This window comes from Sylvia atricapilla, chromosome 5 (genome assembly GCF_009819655.1).
Source record: "Sylvia atricapilla isolate bSylAtr1 chromosome 5, bSylAtr1.pri, whole genome shotgun sequence".
NCBI classification, from domain to species: domain Eukaryota; kingdom Metazoa; phylum Chordata; class Aves; order Passeriformes; family Sylviidae; genus Sylvia; species Sylvia atricapilla.
In genome coordinates this window covers 41,416,077-41,430,674 of record NC_089144.1, presented here as the reverse complement: position 1 = coordinate 41,430,674, position 14,598 = coordinate 41,416,077, and the positions used below count along the sequence as shown (strand labels likewise).

At 35.9% G+C, this 14,598-nt stretch overlaps 1 long non-coding RNA gene across 3 annotated transcripts in view; it reads right to left on the bottom strand.

Annotated features, from left to right (window-relative positions):
* The window catches only part of LOC136361384 (uncharacterized), a 402,734-nt gene that overhangs the window by 179,588 nt on the left and 208,548 nt on the right, over nucleotides 1-14,598 (bottom strand). The window lies entirely within an intron of this gene.

The following is a 14,598-nucleotide window of genomic DNA, read 5'->3' as shown; positions in this document are numbered from 1 at the left end:
AGTGTGGCCTGTAGGTCGGGGGATGTTATTTTCCCCTTCTACTCTGGGTCTGGGCGCCCAGAACAAGGAAAGATATGGACCTGTTAGCTTGGGTGCAGAAGAGGCCACAAAGATGATCAAAGGGCTGGAGCCTCTCTTCTGTGAAGAGAGCGTGGGAGAGCTGGGGTTGTTCAGCTTGGAGAACAGAAGACTCTGGGGAGAACCCGTTGCAGCCCTCCAGTACATAAAGAGGGCTTGTGAGAAGGATAGCGAGAATTTTTAGCAAGGTCTATAGTGATGAAGCATGAGGCAACATTTGTAAATGGAGAGAATAGATTTAGACTGAATATAAGGAAAATATTTACACTGAGTATGGTGAAACACTGGAAGAGAATGATCAAAGCCAAATCCAACTTGGCCCTGAATGCTTTTAGACTGTGTAGCACCCTGAACTTCTCTGGGCAATCTGATCTATTAAATGACGTCTCTTCCTGTGGCACGAGGTTTGGACTAAGCGACCTTCAAAGGGTCCTTTCAACCTAAACCATTGCATGTCTTTGTGAATCTACTGAGTGTTTCTACCTCCATGAATGAAAGTCCATTGGATTAAAGGTATAAACTGAAATAATAGCTTAAAAATATCATATTTTAGTGAGCCACCACCAACACATGTGTAAGTAGTTTTTTTTGTTTTTCCAGACTTTTTAAAAATAATAGTCTGTGCTACTCATTCCACAGTGTTAACAAAATGTTGCAAGTATATCTGCAAGATATTAAATTGATTACAAAATGATGATCAGAATGTTTACTCATTTGCATAGCAGGAAGTGCTATGAGGAGATCCTCATCTGCTCCTGGTAAGGCCATGCCTGAAGTACTGTGTCTAGCTCTGGGCTATCAAGTGTGAGAGACATGAACATGTGGGACAGAGTCCAGTGAGGGGCCACAAGGCTGATTAATGTAATAGAACATCTCTCCTGTGAGGGAATACTGAAGAGCTGGGACTGTTCAGCCTGGGAAAGAGAAGGCTTGGGGGGGATCTTATCAAAATATATAAGTACCAGAAGAAATTATATAAAGAAGACAGAGATGGTGCCTAGTGACAGGATGAGAGTCAATGAGCACAAATCAAAACATGGAAGTTCCTTCTGAACATCAAGAGGCACTTTTTACACATCAGGAGGGTGACTGGCACACACTTTCCAGAGCATTTGTGAATCTCCCTTCTTGGAGATATTTAAATGCCATCTGGACATGGTCCTTGAGTATGGTCCATGAGCAACCAGTTTTAAATGGCTTTGCATAAACAGGGTGGTTGGATACCCAGGTATATCTTCCAACCTGAATTCTTATGTGATTTTGTGATGTGTTATCTTTTGAGGACCCGTCAGTACCACTGTTACTTTTTGCTTAGGCCAAACAAACTAGAAATACAATAAAAATTATTGAGCATGAATAATTTAATTGGGATCAGATGACCCAATGTGGTGGGTCCAACCTTACCCATTCTGTCATCCTGTAATACTTTAGACTGGTAGAATTTCAGGTCAGTTAAAGCTACACTGCTTCAAGCTCTATGATTTGCATCCTGCAGCTGTATAAAGCACATTGATTTTGTAGGAGTAAAGGTTGGGATCAAATAATGGTGAGATGGATCAATGGCACCATGCAACATTCCTGACTCTTTAGAACAGGAAAATGACCAACACACTTTGTGTTTCTTTTGTAGCATGGGTTTCCCTGTGTCTAGGTTTCATCAAGGGATACATCCATATGCAGCCTGGAAGTGCTACTCATTGCTTATAGTGACTAATTCAGTCAATATAATTTTAGATCCACTGATACAGAGCTGAACATTCTTCTCATGATCAACAGTCTTTCAGAGCCAAGAGATTTGACAAGAATTTGCTTGATTTATTATATGTGCTCTGTGCAGCACAGTGTGAGCCAAATCTTTGTCTTGCACAATGTCTAACTACAAATATACCAATTCTTAAATTTAGAGTTTGCCTACCCTTTTCTGATTTTCTTCACATTTGCTAAAACCTTGTGGTTTTTGTGGGTTTTTTCCTCATTAAAAATCCTTTAACATGCAGAAAACAATAAAAAAGAAAAGGACTGGTAAATATAGCTTAGTTTCTTTAGAGCAATTTAATTTAAGCATTAATGAGACTCTAAAAGTAAATAGACAATTGTATGTTTTATGATATAGAGATATGCCTACGAAACCTTGAAAAAATGCTTGAAAAGACTTGTAAAAGAAAAGTAAGATTGATGCTGTTATTGTGACATTTTTTTCATTTTGATTTGGTAAAGAATAGTGAGGTAATTCAGGCAGTCTTGAAAATTTTGTTGGTGATGCTTTCCAGTTCAGTGCCAGATTGCAGATGTGACAGCACTCCAGTGGCCCAGTAAGGTCCAACTTTAGTAATATAGTAGCACTGCGTGCTCTACTTTTGCAGCAGCAAGATTTGATAGAATTTATATGATATAAGGTATTCCAATTTCATCACAAGTGTCATTGCAATATAGCTTCAGGTTTGCAAAAATAATTGGTCATCTGAAAATACTGCCTATGTAGTGCCAACTTTTGTGCTAATGTGAATTTCCAACTGTGTAAAGTAGAAGTGTGGGTAAATTCAATTTAACATTCCCAGAGGCACAGACTTGCATCCTCCTTTCTAAAACCAATCAGTTATTAATTCATTAATCTCATTTTACTTAGTCATATCTACATGTTTTACATTTCAACCTCACATTGCCTTAATTTTCAAAATTCGGTATTCAGCTATGAACAGTGAAAAACATTTAATTGATATCTAAGATACTCCAAATAAGCTATTTGTAGTTTCTCTCCTTTCTCAAAGAGAACAAGTATCACTTGGCTTCTTTTTATGGCAAATGCTCACTTTCTTCCCCACTTCTTCATAACTTTGCACATCCTACTTGGTTTAATAGAGAAAGCCAAGTTTAGATGAGAATGCTTGAAGTTCTGTTAAAACAAATTGCGGAATGCAGAGGTTCTGAAAGAAAGGCAGAAAAATCTCACTGTACATTGACTGATAGAAGCTATATGCACAACTGGCACATGCAGATTGGCAGGTGAGGTGGTGTTCCTAAGGCTTCCATCTGCCTCATAGCTAACAATGGTGTTACAAATGTCCATTTCATGTGGAGATGACTTAGGGAAAAACAAAAAAGAAAGCTTTTAATTGGTTCTGTTCTGAAAACAAGTTTTTCCTGCTAAATGTTCCTGATAATCTGTGATTATTCTGAACTTAGTTCTTTTCATTTGCATTTCTCAACCAATATCTTCCCTTCTCTTTACTCGCTCTCTATTAACTTTGCCCCTTACCATTTTATTTTCTATTTAGTCTTATTTGTTCCTTTTCCTTCTCTTCTGCCTGGAGATCATGTCTTCAAATTATTCTAGTGTTTGTCATCTTGCAGCATGTGGACCACAGGTGTTTCACAGATACCAGAAAATGGTATATGAGGTGCTGAGTTGTCTTTTAGTCAGACACATTTACATGCAGATTCATATAAAGAAGCAAAACAGAGAAGGTCATAAGCATGGTTTCCAGCGTGCATTGTTTGTAATTTGTTATTTGTTTTATCCTTGTAGAATTTTCATTGAGGATTCCATCCAACCTGCAATTAGACACACTAGTTTTTTAATCTCATTTATTAGCACAGTTTTCCGGTGTACTAAATAAACAACCTGCATTCATCCTGTTACAAGCTACAGTGTTCTAGATGAATTTCTAATATTCCCTCTATGTTCCAACTACCTAAGAATATGTGATATCAGACAGAATCACCTGTGGATCCTCTTTCTGTATTTTAAACTGCTAGGGCTCAGGTTTTAATATTTTGATTGAATTTTTTAATAATATCTGCTCTGATTTTTTTATTATTATTTTAATACTTCAGTTGCATTATGGCTTTCTAGGCTAAGAAATCAGGCATGTCTCTGCAGCACTCCTTCTATTATACTACAAGCTAAGCAAAAGCCGTGTGGCCTTCTTGGTGCTGGGTAATAATTTCTGTCATAAGGTAGTTAAAACAGGCATGATGTAGCCATCCCAATATGGCGATTTGGGTTTGGGTTCAGCTGGTCCTCATCCTTCTTTCCTGCAATGCTGCAAGCAGATCAAACTCACATCTTCTTGCAGTGCAACTTGTTAGTTTTGAAAGTAAAAAGCAGTAGATTAGAGTAATATCTTAAAGATTTTGTATTTTTCAGACTATATAACTTTTCCTTTGAGTCTCAATTAATTGGTTTTGTTGGTGGTGTGGTTTAAGCACATCTGGAGATTAAGCACCACACAACCCCTCACTCAAGCTCACTCTCTCCCTGCTCCCAACCCAAGTGGAATGGGGAGGAGAATGAAAGTAAAACTCCTATGTTAAAATAAAAAAAAAATTAATAAATGAAGATAAAGTAAAATACAGTAATAGTGGTAAATGATAATACTACTACTAATAATAAAAAGGAAAAAAATATGCACAATGCAATTGCTCACCACCTGCTTAGCAATGTCAGAACCCCCTTTCCAAACTCAGATCAGCACTGGGTGGAGGTATCTTCCAGGTACCTCCACCCAGTTTATATCTTGGGCATGATGGCATTTGTATACTGGGATTATGATGCTTCCAAATATCTGATCACCCTCCTTGTTTATCTGTTTTGATAGGCACACATACAGACTTCATTCCCTCAGTCTATGGAACACCTCTGTCAAAGGTTAATAAAATGTCCACAAAAAAATTGTTTGTTGAATTAATTTTGTCTGTGACTTTGGCCTTCACCCTTGGTAACAGTCTTTCAAGCAGGAAAGACAGTGTGAAGTGTTGAGTTGTTACATGCTGCATATTTGAGTCAGTTCCAACTTCAGCACTCCTACACTTCTTGAGTTTTTTCAAAGTTCATTCTTCATTAGTGAGAGCACGACGATCAAATGAAAGTCAGGCTCAGACTCCCAGAGCACTTGTGGTTAAGATAGTGCTGTGAAGTGATGCACATGTAGCCGTCACAGAAGCAGTAATACACAGTGGTGAATAGTTACTAACTATAGCTAATAATTACAGTTTAATTGATTTGCTATCTTCACCCATAATTAAAACCTCTTCAAGCACACATTGGACTTCCCCATTTTCCTGCATTACTCACAAAGTGCACCCAAGTCCTTGAGCAAAACGAATGCTATGGATGGGTTTACCTTTGCCTGAAACAGGAGTAACCCTTTTTACCATCACTTTTTCCCCAGCATCTTTTTATGTGGGCTACAGGAACTTTATCCCTTTCTGTGTTTGTAATGTTTTGATTAGGCAGGGCCAGCCTGACTGGAAGATCCTCTGGTGTTGACTAGCCAGGTGGCCTTTGCTAAAAATGTCTCACAGTGTTTGTTGGGTCCCACCACCCCATTGCTCTCAGCGCAGTCTCCAACAGCCTGACAGAAGTGAGGCTGCTGGTGCTCCATGTGCTATGTCTCAGTCTAGTAAAAATTTTCTGTGTAAAATTAAATTAAGTTTATTCAGCTGCACTGCACCAAACTAATACTTGGATCTCATACAGCTGACCCATTGGGAAGTGGTTACAGATTTTCACTTGATACAAGGCCAGGTGAATACAATAACACAAAATGAGAAATTATTAAATTAAAAATTAATTTTCAATTGATAAATTCAATTTTGTAGTAGATTAAAAAGCTGATGAGGAATAGTGGAAATGCAACAGCACCATAAAATCAGTGCAGCAAACGGGATTCCTGGCAACAACCCTAATCAAACTTGATCAAAACAGTGAACTTAATGCTTAGCATGTGGCATGACTGCTCAAAGTGCACATAGACTGCTCAAAGACATGAACACATTCAGATAATGAAGGGATTAATTATTTTAATTTTCTAAAAGAAAGACATATTCCTACAGCTGCTGCTCAAGGGATCAGGAATTACAGAATCACAGAATGTGTAGGTTGGAGGAGATCTTCAAGATCATCGAGTCCAACCCATGCCCTAACACCTCAACTAAACCATGGTACTAAGTGCCACAACCAGTCTTTCTTTAGACACACCCAAGGATGGTGACTCCACCACCTCCCCGGGCAGACTGTTCTAGTACTTTATCACTCTTTCCATAAAAAACTGTTTCCTAATATCCAGCCTCCATTGCCCTTGGTGCAGCCTGAGACTGTTTCTCTTGTTCTATCAGTTGCTGCCTGGAGAAAGAGACCAACCCCCACCTGACCACAACCACCTTTCAGGGAGCTGTAGAGAGTGATAAGGTCACCTCTGAGTCTCCTTTCCTCCAGGCTAAACACCCCCAGCTCCCTCAGTTGTTCCTCACACGGTTTGTGTTCCAAGATCCTCACCAGCTTTGTTGCCTCCTCTGGATGTGCTCAAGTGTCTCAATGTCCTCCCTAAATTGAGGACCCAGAACTGGACACAGCACTCGAGGTGTGGCCTCACCAGTGCCCAGGACAGGGGAAGAATGACCTCCCTGCTCCTGCTGGCCACACCATTCCTGATCCAGGCCAGGATGCCCTTGGCCTTCTTGGCCACCTGGGCACTCTGCTGGCTCATGTTCAGCTGCTGTCACCAGAATCCCCAGGTCCCTTTCTGCTTGGGCACTGTCCAGCCACACCATCCCCAGCCTATAACACTGCAGGGGGTTATTGTGGCCAAAGTGCAGGACTTCACACTTGGACTCATTAAACATCACCTTATTGGACTCTGCCTACCCATCCAGCCATTCCAGGTCTCTCTGCAGAGCCCTCCTACCTTCCAAATGAAATTTCTATAGCATGGTTTTGAGCCCACAGAAATAAGGTAGGTTGCCTTTTAGCAGTGTATATACTTCACAGAGTATTACTATTTTGCCATATACTGAAATTTTAGCCCAACAATTACAAACAATCAATCAAGAGTGAAGGTCTGCGTCTACAGGATTTGGTTTGGTGTTGTTTTTTTTTTTTTTCCTGTAGTAATTGCAAAGCTTGATGTCTAGAACAGCAGTTCAAAACTTTTTGCCAGTTTTAACTATAGTAATATTACTTATTGAAAATGCAACTACAAAATGAAAAATAGAAAGCTTAATGTAGAATGTGTGGGTATTTTAAGCATATGGTAGACATTAATAGTTAAGTTAGCATATTGTACCTGAGTTCAGGATGAGAAGATTAATTATGTATCTATATGTATTAGAAAAGAATATTTTTGAAGATGGGGAATGCCAACTAGACTCAAGGAAAAGAAATCTACCTCTACCTCAATATATACTTTAACTTTTTACTGGTAATCAGTTACTCTTCAACTTATAGCAAATATTATTTGAAAAGTTACATCTACTCTTTTGTGTTCTAAATACATTTATAATAGTATAATAATATTATATAGCTGCAATAGTTTTCTTTTAATATCTTATTTATATTACTGCTAACTGTAAACTAGTTCTGACCAGTTTAGTCTCCTAGTCCTAGACTGTCCTATCCTAAAAACTAATAAAGCAAAATATTTTTAAAACAAGTGTTAAATTCTGCCTAGATTAAATAGCCAGAAATAATTTCACAGGATAATGATAAAATTTAATATTACAATTGCATTTCTTGTGATAATGATGAAATCAGGAGTTTTATACTAATTTTATAATTTTTGTGCATTTTATGCAATTTATACTGAATTCACATTATGCATCTAAGGAAATTTGTTGGGTTTTTTTTTCATTCATCAGGTAAGATGGAAATGCTTGCTTTCTTAAACCTTAGCATTTGTATCATAACTAGTCGCATGCAGCTTCACTGATTTGATAACAGGATTTTAAACTAGATTTATTTCACTAGATTTGAAAAACCTATTTCCGGAAAACTCAAACCTTTCAGAATTCATTGTTATCACATTTCCCAAACAGACTGAACTTCTAGACATTTTTAACATATTGCAAATAGTAAAGAGAAATTTGATCTTCTTCACTCGAGAGTGACTCTTATAATTATATGAAGGTGAAAATTCTGTGAGAAAGGGTATAATTTTTTGAAGTGTCTCAATGATTATGAACTTTTTTTTGAAGGTTTAAGAACTGATATGTGACCAAACTGTGTTAAAAAAGAAATTAATAGTTTCCATTTTTTGAGCGCAAAAGAACTGACTTCCTTTCTGAGTTTTGAATATTACATTCATGATGTCAGCCAGAGGAAGGCAGAATATGTATTCAATTAATGCTGAAATATAAATTAGACGCTAGAAACTCTCTTGATTTGAATGGGAATATTTCATCTCCTTATAAGAACTAGATGAAAGTAAAACAGAATTCTGCTTCCATTGGAAAAAACCCTTCAATATCAACCTTTTTTTTTTTTTTGTACAAGGCAGTTTTGTATATTACAGAAAAGTTCAAGAGAATCTTTCTCTGATCTTTTTCACAGATTAAATGTAGTGAAATAAATTGTGGTAAACAGGGTACTGACTGCGAGTAGAAGTTCTTGCATCAATGAATTTTCCATTCAGTAGCATAGTTTACTTTCTTACTGGAGTTCTAGCTAGTGTATTGTCATGCAAATGTTTTTCAGAGTAATAGTTAAATGTTTAGGGGCTGTAGGATATCCTAGTACATATATTATAGATTATGTGGATAATAAGGACATTCTTCTAAAGAACTTCTAATTTAGACTGTCATTTTGCAAGAAAATTAGTTTCAGGTGTATCAGTTAGTTGTTTTCTTTGAATGAGAGATATACAAATGAAGTTATAATGCTTATGTAGCTAGTATCTCATTAGATAACATATTTCCATTGACTTAACCTCAATTTAGGAATTGGATTGTTGAATTTCCCATTACCAATGAAGCTATTTACACAAGAATTGAGTCTGAATGTTGGAATTCTTGATATTCTTCTTTTGCTTCTCTGAGTGTGGATCACTGAGTGTTTTGGTTTCTGTATTTTTACTGTCACATATGGCACACAAGAAAAAAGAATGCCTCAGAAATGCTTAATGATGCTTTGTGCTCTTCCACCATCAACAAATACAAGTAGAGGAAAAGTTTCTTTCTGTCTAACTCAATACAAACACCTTAAAATATTTTTTTTCTTCTGCTACTAGATAACAAAAATAGACATTAGTTGTTTTTCAAACATGGGCATATTCATCTAATATCTAACAAAAAGTGGAGAATGAATTTCTGTCATGGAGACTTGATCTCATGCAGAACTGACTTTTCAAATGGTAATGGCTTCTGTACCATCATATTTTTTTTAAACATAAATATATAGCTGAAGAATAAAACTAACACAGTAATTATTATTTGAAGTAACTTTACACAACAACAAATTATTTTAATACTTTGAAATCCAAAAGCTATGTCTTAATGAATTCATTAAGTCCAAAATGCACATTGAAAAGTGCTTCCTTGTTTCTCTCAAAAACAAACAAACAAACAAATCATTGAAGGCATGAACATGTGACCTGCTGTAGTAAAAGTACAGCTGATATTGTTGGAAGAAATTATAGCTTTGGTGTAAGAATATGATTGGCATTTGCCTTAACATATTCTGGTGATATGTTTCTAAATCTTTCCATATAATAGAAGAAAACAGCTAATTGAATGGATCAAAAGAGATCACAGTTTTTCTACCTCACTATTCTGTGTAGTATCTACATTAATGAATACTTCAGTGGTAAAAAAGGGAGAAGTAATCTTCATTCTGTCTTTTGAGACAGAAAAATACCATAGTTATTTGTCCTGAGAAATTTGGAAACTGATTTTCTGAATGTCGTATTTACAGAACCATCTTTGTACTAAAATGATATAGAAATGCACTATTCTTTCTAAATTAAAACAGTGACACGTTTTGTGGATCCCACCACCAGTATCCACTAAGCTTTATTCAGGAGAGCTTGAGTTTTCATTCTAATCCTCATCAGTTCAATAATCACTTGGTAATTGACTAAACTTGGTGTGTGCCCTACCCAGTACTAAAGTTTTTGTATAAAGTGGAGATAACATTCTTGATTTATGTGGATATTTCAAGGACTAAATAAATGTCTGAAAAATGTACTGAGAGACACAAAAAGAAGGTTCTGTGTAATAAATAATGGTATTACTCTTTGGCCATATTACATCACAAAATAGGGAAGTAGGACTTAAAGTCTGTCTTCGAAATTCTAGACAAATTTCTTTTGGAACTTGCTTTACTAAATGTCCAGAAGGCTGACAATATTCTGCAGGACACATCAAGCCCAGATTTTCAAACTTTTTCTTCAACTGTGTGACATTTGTGAATTTAAGATTTATTTTTACCTAATACTTGTTGGCAATTTGATTATGAGGTGATTTTCTTTCTGTTTAGAAAACACAAACAAAACTCCCCAACAAAAATCAGTGGTGGGAAAAAAGATTTGATTGACCAGTTTAGTGGAAAATCTTTAATAAACCATGGTTTAGATTATACTTCCAAAATTGTTAAACGCCACAGACATTATATATATATAGATATAGATATATAGATATATATCTTGGGGTTTTTTTTAACTGATCTGGTCTGTTGCTTGAACTTGTGCAAGGGGAATGTACTGTAGCATGTGCTACCAGAGTTCTCAGTTGTAAATGAGTTCTGCTGAAAGCGTTATGCAACTTATGTGGTGGTGATGCAGTGAGACTTTCCCTTTGTTCTATAAACATTGTCCAGGTACATCAGAGGGAGCACTGACTCTTGAGGGAAAAGTAGAAATGCAACGTCTTAGACCTTGTTTTCAATGCTATTTCTTTGTCTTGTGTGACTCTGAAGGTTATCTTTGACCTCTGAGTCCTTGCCTGAGTCCTCCAGGGACTCAGAGTGAAGAACAACTTGCATTTTGATCACAGAAAGAGGGCTGAGCTCCACTTCAGTGTGATTGCTGCCTTGACTAGCAGACCATGTTGCTGTTTTATTATTACCAGAAAACCTCAGCCATTCACACGATGACTGAGAAATCCATTGGGAGTTACTGAAATACTGCTATACTCTTCCTCTCCACCTCTCACTGAATACACTTGATTCATTGATTTGTATCAATGGTTTTAAACTGATTTTCCAAACTTCAGAAAATGGATTGGGATTGAAGCGAACTGATAATGATTTTTTCTAAAAATCACAGGAGGTAAACATTGTAAACAGCATGAGTGCATGAGCATAAGGCTGTGTGAGAATATTTGTTATGAGCAGTGCAGCAGGCTCACACACATCATTAAAAATTACAGCACAGACTTGTAGCTGTAGAATTTGCATTCCTCTACTGTTATAATTTATTTCTTGTGTTTTGATTGAGCCCAGGAGTCCCATGATAGACTCCAAATGAGCTTCGTTCTCTGTTATGCAGAACAAAAAGAGACTCTCTGTCCTCATTTATCTTTACTATGAATCGATTAACAGGTTTCTATTATTTATGGACGTTTTAATGTAAAAGTAATTTTAATTATTTCTGATTATTAAAGTACGATGATAGGCTAGGGATTAAGTATTTTGCTAGAATTAATGACAATTAACTGTCACTGTATTGCAAAACCTCATAGGAACTGAAAACCAGCAGATGTTTTTTCAATATTAATTAGAAATCAATCTTCCTTTCCAATTTTAGAGTAAACCACATATATTTTGTCAATAGCTCATTTAGAACAGAATCAAAAAGAGATTTTTCAGTGTTCTCATTATGGCATGACTTCATCCTATACTCCAGCACCTGGAAAAAACAAAGCAAACAACCCGGCAGAGCTGCAGAGAATGCTGCAAACTACATCCGACATTTTTGTTTAACATACATTTTTTCCCAAGGAGCTAAAATAGGCGAACTCCTTCGCAGCTACAGAAAATGTCTAATGTTTCAAGTACCTTGAGGTCTTTCTATCATACATGTAAAGAGTATGTTACTCATAAACAACCCTCAAAACAATCTCTTATCAGAAGCTGTGGTATTTTGGTTTTTTTCCTAATCATTTTCCCATGCCCCATTTCCCCCTTCAGTAAATGAAGAAATTAAATTGTGTAAAAGACACTTAACAGGGACTAATCATACAGAATTTCCAAACTGAAAATATATGCATTAAACCTGAACAAAGTTTTCATCTCCTGGATTTTCATCAAAATTGAATTAATCTTTTCTCTACAAATTATTCCTTTAGTGTTTGCACCTCTACACCCATACCAACAAACAGGCAAACATAACCCTATATGGAAGAATCATCTATTCCTAAAGCAACTTTTATACTTCAGTAAATATGCATTTGCACACGCATTTGTACATGCATTTATACACAAATTATGTGTAAAGTTTATCTTTGTTCAATAAAAAAATCTGCAGTATTCAAGAAAACAGTGGTTCATCACAGGGTGCCACAGGGATTCAGTGAAATTTAATTAACTTTTTTAAGTACACTAGAAATTCAGAGGAAAGGGTTATGTACATTTAAAAAATTGTTTCATCCTTGGTTATTAACGTTTGTACTTAATTTACTTCGTTTGAATACTGTCTTATGAATCCATTATGTCAGAAGCATAATTCCTTCCTGGTTCCTGAACAAATTATTCACAAAGAGAATAAATTAAAATGCTTCTGGGGGAACGATCTGCTTTATAAGCAACCCAGATACCTAATGTATTAGACCTAATTAATATGGCTATCTGAAGCACTAATAACTTTAAGTTACATTATTAGATATTCTTTTGTTTCTTCAGAGTTATTCAGTGTAAGAGAGGTGATGGTGCTCTTTATCCATAATGACAGTTGTCACGGTGCAAACACATTCAAGAGAGAAAAAAATCTCTTCCATAGTCTGATACATTCTCCCCACTTCACACAAAAATTAAGGAAAGAAAGTCAAAATAGAAAGGTAATTGTTTGATACAGGTGTAATTTCTAGTGATGTCTTTTTCTGCAGATGTAGTGGTGCAAACGTAGAAAGAGTGATGTTCGTGTTCCTTTTTGTTTCATCTCTCAAGCTGCCCAGCATGTGTCTACTTGGTCCAACTTCCGCTAGTGGAGATTCTAAGGCTCTAAGGTGTCAAAGAGAGATAGATAAAGTGGTATGCTGATTTACACTTAGTGCTTATATTATGGGTAAAAAAATCTGGCCAGGAAGGCAAGATTATTTTGATAAGAACTACTTCCTTGGCACCATCAGGAATTTATTGATTTTACTTTAAAGATTTGAAGTTCTGCTTTCAAGAGCAGGCAGCTCTTTAAGACAGCTTTAGATATCTATCACTTCAAATGGGATTGATTTGTCATTCTAACCTGCCATTTCCAAAATGGAAGATGTCTCTCCCAAATCTTAGGGTAAAAATATTCAACACAGTGGTACTTCCTATAACTTTTTATGTAATACATATCTCTGCTTGGCAGAATAACTTCTCAGAGATTCTGAAACTCACATTAACTTCAAACCTAAATAATGTCAAATGTTTGAAATTTTATAATGTAACTCTAAGTACTAGAATCCAGTTGTATCTTTACAGTACTGAAACTAATGATTTTTTTAACTTTCCGGTTTAATGTATCAATCAAAAAATATAATCCAATATTATATAATATTGGAATATTTTTGTTTGATAGATCATATTTCATTTATAATTTTTACTGTAAAATAGTGGAATATTTTTCTTCATGAAAGTAAACTATTCACTCATACCCAATTCAACTGAGAAGAAATCAATTCAGTCTTAAAAAGAAAAAATTATTTTCATTTATCAACATTACTTGTAGGAAAAAAAAAAAAAGAAACTATGATCCATCAGAATGTTTTCAAAAAGCTTTTGTAAAATGCAACTGTTGAGGCTGTAAAGTGCACTCTTTTTCTACCATGCTCCCTAAATGTTACTGTACCAAGCTGACAATTACCTTGTGATGCCCATGTTTCTGGGTTTTACTTGACAAATAATAGAGAAGAGTATCATTGTTTGTTTTTATGATACCTAAATATCACACATCCAACTGTATTTTAATTATTTATAAAAAAATGTATTGCTTGGTTCTGAAAGAACAGTAGTAAACCTTGACTTTGGTTGGTGTATATAAAAAAACATGAAATACAAACTTCAGTCCTGTGCTCTACGACTGTGCATGTGTGCAATGTCAAAAAATATTTCAGCAACAATTCTGCCTTTTGTGTGGTTGCAATGAACATTTCTTTGGTCCTTACAGGAAGAGCTGAGAATAATCATGGTGTACAAGGTGGAGTATTCTACAGTGATGATGTTGTAATTCCATTGTCTTTTGTCAAACACTGGTTTTAAGGTGCATGTACTGCGGAAATAATTCTGACTCCTGCAGATCTCTAAAAAATTAAGTTTTATGTTGTTTTGGTTTGCTTTTTCTCAAACTAAACCTGTAGTGTAACTGAGGTGTGTATTCAGACTGTCCTGAATTAATGTGCCCTTCTCCATTTCTCCCAGCCGCATAGCTCTGCAAACACAAGGCCTAATCATTTGTGTGCCCTCATTACAAGACATTATAATGCCAAAAACCAAAGAATAAGAGGTTAGATAGTTCTCCTCTTTAAAGATATTTAGGCATCAGTGCTTGAAGTAAAGGGCAAGTTGGCATGAAAGTGAGTTAACAGAACACTATGAGGATTTACATGCACAGT